At 27.4% G+C, this 6,144-nt stretch overlaps 1 non-coding gene across 1 annotated transcript; it reads left to right on the forward strand.

Annotated features, from left to right (window-relative positions):
* The first annotated feature begins 5,829 nt into the window (after positions 1–5,829).
* On the forward strand, positions 5,830–5,936 carry LOC149520002 (small nucleolar RNA R71). The gene has a single exon (XR_016335639.1). It is a non-coding gene; the product is annotated as a small nucleolar RNA R71 (small nucleolar RNA).
* The last annotated feature ends 208 nt before the right edge of the window (positions 5,937–6,144 follow it).

The following is a 6,144-nucleotide window of genomic DNA, read 5'->3' on the forward strand; positions in this document are numbered from 1 at the left end:
ATGAATGTAAAGTTTGTTGGTGCTTACTCTCCTATTTATCTTAACTTCAATGATGTGTTGGAATACCCAATTTATAGAGAAAATGAGTTTTATAGCTGTTGGAGAAGTTTAGACAATGGAAATAGCCATTGTTCTTTTGAAAAACTAGTTATTTGGGGTTATCTAGGCAAAAATTGATCAATCCATTTTGCCAGGAGATTAATCTATTTTGTAATTTTTGAAATCTTGTGGCTTTTTGTATAAAAAAATTGATTGATTTATTTTTCAAATCATAAAACCAATCGATACTTTTCATAAGGGATCAATCCATTTTTCCATTTTTCAAACTTGGAAACTTTTTGCCTAAAAAAATCAATCGATCCATTTTTTAAGAGATTGATTCATTTTCCAAGGGATGATCCTATCTACAAGGGGATCGATCATTTCTTTCCAAAATTGTATAAAACGTGTTTCAACAAAGGAAAACAGTTTGTTTTTTTATCATAAAACATTTTTCATTTGAAAAAATTGCTGAAATTTTTTTTTAATTCAAAGCAATTTATTCCAAGTTTTAGCAAATCAAATATTATTTTGAAAAACATATTATTTATTAAATGCCAAAATAATAAATCATAAGAACCATGTACTAAATAAATCTTTTTCAAAGTCCAAAATCATTTTCCAAAATATTTTTTATTTCAAATATATTATTTATTTAGTACAAACACAACAAATTATAAGAACCATGTACTAAATAATTTTTTTTCAAATTCTAAAATCATTTTCCAAAATATTTTTCATTTCAAATGTATCTAGTATTTATTTAGTACTAAAAATAATATAATTTAGGAATATATACTAAACAAACCTTTTTCAAAATTTTAATAAAGCTTATTTAGCTTAATGTTTTGTTATTTCAAAATAATGATCAATTCAAGGCTAACAACATCAAATGAAAAATACTATAATGATATCAAAACTTATTAATGTGTGTAGGAATAAGACAATTATATCGAGTTTGTTTCTTTATTGTTATAAAACAATTGTAGATGTAGTTTATGTTGATAAATAAATTCATTAAAAACAATCATAATTAAGTTATTAAAGCATATTTATTTCTTTTCTATTTTTTGCCTTTCAATTTTTTTAATTGATTTACTAATTATATATGTATGTTAATGATTTTATTGCTTGTATGTTTTATAAGTTGACCATTTGATCATTGATAACATAATTAAATCATTTTTAAGCACTTGAAATAATTCTTTAGTATATATCATTCTTATAGTTTGAAATAACCTCTATAATTAATTTCTCATTTGTAATTTTTTCTTTAAAATTTTATAATTGTTATTTTTATAAACAAAATATCAAATACAAATCAATTGCAAAGCTTCCATCGACAATTAACACTATGTGATTAATTTAACACTTTGAATACTTCAATTGGACTCCTCACTTAGAAAATTAGATAATTCAAGAGTGATAGAGCTAACAGTAGGTCAGGACTAAATTGTCATAAGAATTGTTGACTTTGACTACTTTTTATCTCAAGATAATTTAATTTTTTTCAATTGTATTAAATTACTTACTTCTTTATCATCTAGGTGATTGAATAACCTAACGTGAATTATTTTAAGTAGATAATTATAAAATGAAGTAAGATTAAATGTTTTTGGTGAATTTTTCAACGTGTGAAAATTTTAGGTTAATTATCTTTTGAATGTGTTTATGCCACAATTATATTCATTCTAGAAAATTAGTATTATTAATGTTGAAAATGAAATCATTATAAATTGTATATGTTAGCTTTATAGGTTAGATGGTGATCCAAGAGGGGGTGAATTGGATTTCTCCAAATTCTTTCCAAACAAATGATTTCAATATAGTTGAATGAAAATTAAAAAAATAAGCACGTTTGATGAAAATGTAATGCAAACAATAATAATTAATGAATCTAAAATCAAATATAAACAACAATAAATTGGAAGGAGATAGGGATAGAGAAATCAAACACAATGATTTATAGAGGTTTGGTTCTTCTCCACAAGGCACTTACGTCCTCTCTTCTTGGTTGTCCACACCAAGGCTTCAATCCACTATTCTTGAATTGAAAATACAACTTATCTTTTTCTTTCTAAGGCTTAAGATAGAAGCCTCTACCCTTTGTAGTATTTTACCCAATCTCACTACAAAGCTCTCAAGAGGATATCTCACCTCTTGTTCTCTTCCACCCTTATATATCAAAGATAATTTTGCAAACAATAGAACAACCTCTCTAAGGCTAAGTGTTTGCTAAGTTTAAGTACAAGAAAATGATGAATGAACAAAAAATACAAATTGGATACAATAAATACAAAGATATGGACTTTGAAGCTCTAAAAACTCTTGATTCTTTGAGAGAATGAAAATGTGGCTTATTGGCTCTTGCTCTCTTGATTCATCTATCTTCTTGGTGTGTTGGAGTGCTCAATTTATAGAAAATTTGAAGAGGTAGCTTGTGGAAGTGTTTGGGAGAAGAAAATAACCGTTGGAAGCACCAAAAAGTAACCGTTGGAGTGTTTTCGCCTAGAACCGATCGATCCCTTCCTTGAGAGGTCGATTGGTTCATTTTTTGAACTAATTTTCCTTTGAAAATCATGAGCCGATCAATCCCTTCCATGAGGGGATCGATCCTGTCAGTGATTGGCTGGTTATATTCTATTATGCACTCTACTTACTAATTTGAATATATCTTATGTTTTACAAATCCAAATCACAAACATTTCAATATTTAAAAACTAGACTTAAAGGGCTTTCTATCCATATAAAGTTCATCACCTAATTCATTGTGTACGAATTATAGTGAATTTTCAAAATTACACCTTATGCAATTTTTTTAACAACTACAGAGTGTCTAGTAAAAATTCAAAATCTTTTCTTAGAAAATTTGGATTTTGATTTTGCTTAATCCAGTAGAAAGTAGACTCAAAGTGCTTTCCAACCATACAAAATTCAAATATTAAGACTTTGTGAATTAATACAGAAAAATAAAACAAGTTCAATGTTGAAAAATTTTATTATTGTAAAACAGTTTTCTTAAGTTAATCTATTTCTCAAAACCAATATTATCAAAATAGTATTAAGTCCAAAATTAATAAGTTCACCTTAAAAACAACAATTGAACTTTCATTTAAGCTCAAATAAATAATCTTTAAAGTTAGATTTGGTTTGAGAAATATGAAAACAAAGAAAGGTTTGTTTAAGCTTTGAAAATCATATTATTTATTTAGTACCAAAATATAAAACTTAAAAAACATGTACTAAATAAATCCTTTTTGAAAATCTTGATCAAGTTTATTTAGCTTTAATGTTTTGTCATTTCAAAATAAGGATCAATTCAAGGCTAACAATATAAATACTTAAAAAACAAGTTCGTTATTATGAGAATTGGAATTTTCTTAAGAAAAAAATGTGACAAGTAGTAGGGTTAGGAATTTATTTTATTTAAAAATTTTAAAATTGTAGTTTTAATATTTTATATAATAAAAATTTATGTATAATAAAAAATTTCAAATAAAAAAATTAAACTATCAGTAGGTAGAATATAGTTACAATGAATTGGTGAAAGCACATGAATGAAATATTATCCTAAACAAAAAAAAAAAGGGATAAAAGATTAATTAGTTATACATAACTCTATTTTCTCCATATGACAAAAAATGTTAGTGATACATAGTATTTCAATGAAAAATATACAAATATATTGATTTCAAATATTTTTAGGATTAATATGAAACTCTTTTATTAGGAAAAACTTTACATAATCCTTTATTTTCTCTATTATATTAGTTAAAAAATTTTCATTATTGTATCTAAATTTTTAATGTTACCATATCACATAATAGTTGTTCAAAAGTATTAAAATTCATCAAATTAATTATCATTATCACATTTAATATAAAAACATTATTATAAATTATAATTTTATTAAATTTAAAAGTGATTTAAAGGCATTCATTAGCAAATTTCATTTAATAAATTTTTATTTACTTCTCTATTTAGTATTTCAATCATTTTGTATTTTGAATTTTATAATTTTAAGTAGGGTTTTAAACTTAGAATCAATGATCAATTAAGTTAAGTTTTAACATTTACTTCCATTTATAGTATATAGTCAATTATTTACTTATGCACTTGAACAAATTTAACTTAAGACTTAGAGCATGCTTTTTTTTGTTTAAAAGGATGGATTTAAATCATCTTAAATCAAATAAAAAAAAGAAAGATACTTAATTACTTATAATTGTAATTTTAGTTAAAAAATATTATTAAAAATTAATTAACTTGTTAATTCAAGTATAGATAACAATCAATAAAGGGTTGAATTATATTGTGTTCAAATTCTTTCCTAAAAAAAATTCTCAAATAAAAGTAAATGAAAATTTAAAATATAAAGACGCCTAATTTCCTAAAGATGGAAAGGGGCATTAAATTAATGCTAGCACCTAAATCATAGAGTGCTTTATCGAATAAGAGATTACTTATGGTGCAAGGTATAGTGAAACTACCAAAGTCTTTAAGTTTAGAAGGAATGCTGCATTGGATAATGGCCCTGTATTCCTTGGTAAATGCAATGGTCTTATAATCTTTTCAACCTCTTTTTTCTTAAAATTATTTTCTTCATGAACTTTGTATATCTAGGCATTTGCTCGAGCGCATTCGTAAAAGGGATATTGATATGTAATTTTTTAAAAATCTCCAAAATTTTCACAAATTGCTTTTCATTATTCTAATTTTGAAATCTTTAGGGAAATGGTATCACAAGTCGATAGGTGTCTGGTTTATTAGGTGAAAGAACAGACACACTACTCTGTAGAGAAATCTAAAGAATCACACCATCACCCATATTATCTTTTTTCTTTGATTATCCTTTCTTCTTTTGCTCATTCTCATCAACAATGATAGGCTGGATAGGTGAATTAGAAGATGCTATAGTAGTGGTAGTGTGATCAGTTAAGTGCTTACCATTTTCGAGGGTAATTACCTTGTAATGTTCTTTTTTTTCCCTTATTGGATTGGTTTTTGTGTTACTGGGAAAACTACACTAAGGGCGAGTGTTAAGGGCATTAGCAATCCACCCCTTTTGCACCCTAAGTTTTTCATGGCAATTGCCTAACTCTCGAGTGTAGCGGCTTGCCCTTGGATGAGATTAGCTTAATTCATCAACATGTTGTTTTGGTTTTGAAGAATGGAAGAGAACATGTTTTCAAAGGAATTTTTCTTTTCTTAAGGTAGGGAAGGATATGGTGGGTACTAGGGCACTAGGAGTTGGGAAAAACTATGAGGGTATTGGAGTTTAAAACTAGAGGATTGACCCTAAGTATTTGACCATAAAAGGTTCAGGTGATTCTTCCAACTAGCGTTATATGTGTTGAAGTACAGATTATTTTGTTGCCTACTAGGTTGAGCGAAAGAATTGATAAGCTTTATCCTAATAGGACAATGATCCACTAAATGGTCGCTTCTACTCATCTCATAGCTTGAGAATGGACTAATGGATTGAATTGGGTTGACAGAATGGACTGAATTTTGAGTATGGTTAGATCTTAAAGTGTCTATTTCTTAGTAAGAGCTATTATTTGAGCAATCAAAGAAGTAATGGCATTAATCTCATACATGCCAATAGGGTTTTAAGGATTCTGCCTCTGGGATGTCCACTAATAGTGGTTCGCAGTCATCTCCTCAAATCAACACATAAGCTTTTTCAATGGATTTGCTCATTAAGCTTTTTCGATAGCAGCATCTACGATGGATCAATGGTGTCTCAAAAAATCATTGTAAAAAATATGAATCTCAAGCCATGGTGGAAGCCCATGATAAGGACACTTTTTGAGCAACTCATTATACCTCTCTCATGCCTTATATAGAGGTTCAAACTCTTACTGAGAGAAAGTAGTAATGTCGTTCCTCATTTTTACTATCTTTGTAGGGGAAAATTTTACCATGAATTTATGCCCCAAATCATCCTATGTGGTGATTGATCCAAGAGGCATAGAGATAAGCCAGTTCTTAGTCCTATCTCTTAAGGAAAATGGAAACAACCTAAAATGAATGGCATCATCAGAAACACCATTGTACTTAAAGGTGTCACAGATTTCAAAGAAGTTCCCAAGATGGTCGTTT

Source organism: Durio zibethinus, chromosome 2, assembly GCF_047325235.1.
Source record: "Durio zibethinus cultivar Kanyao isolate XHJ-2024 chromosome 2, ASM4732523v1, whole genome shotgun sequence".
In the NCBI taxonomy this organism is placed as follows: domain Eukaryota; kingdom Viridiplantae; phylum Streptophyta; class Magnoliopsida; order Malvales; family Malvaceae; genus Durio; species Durio zibethinus.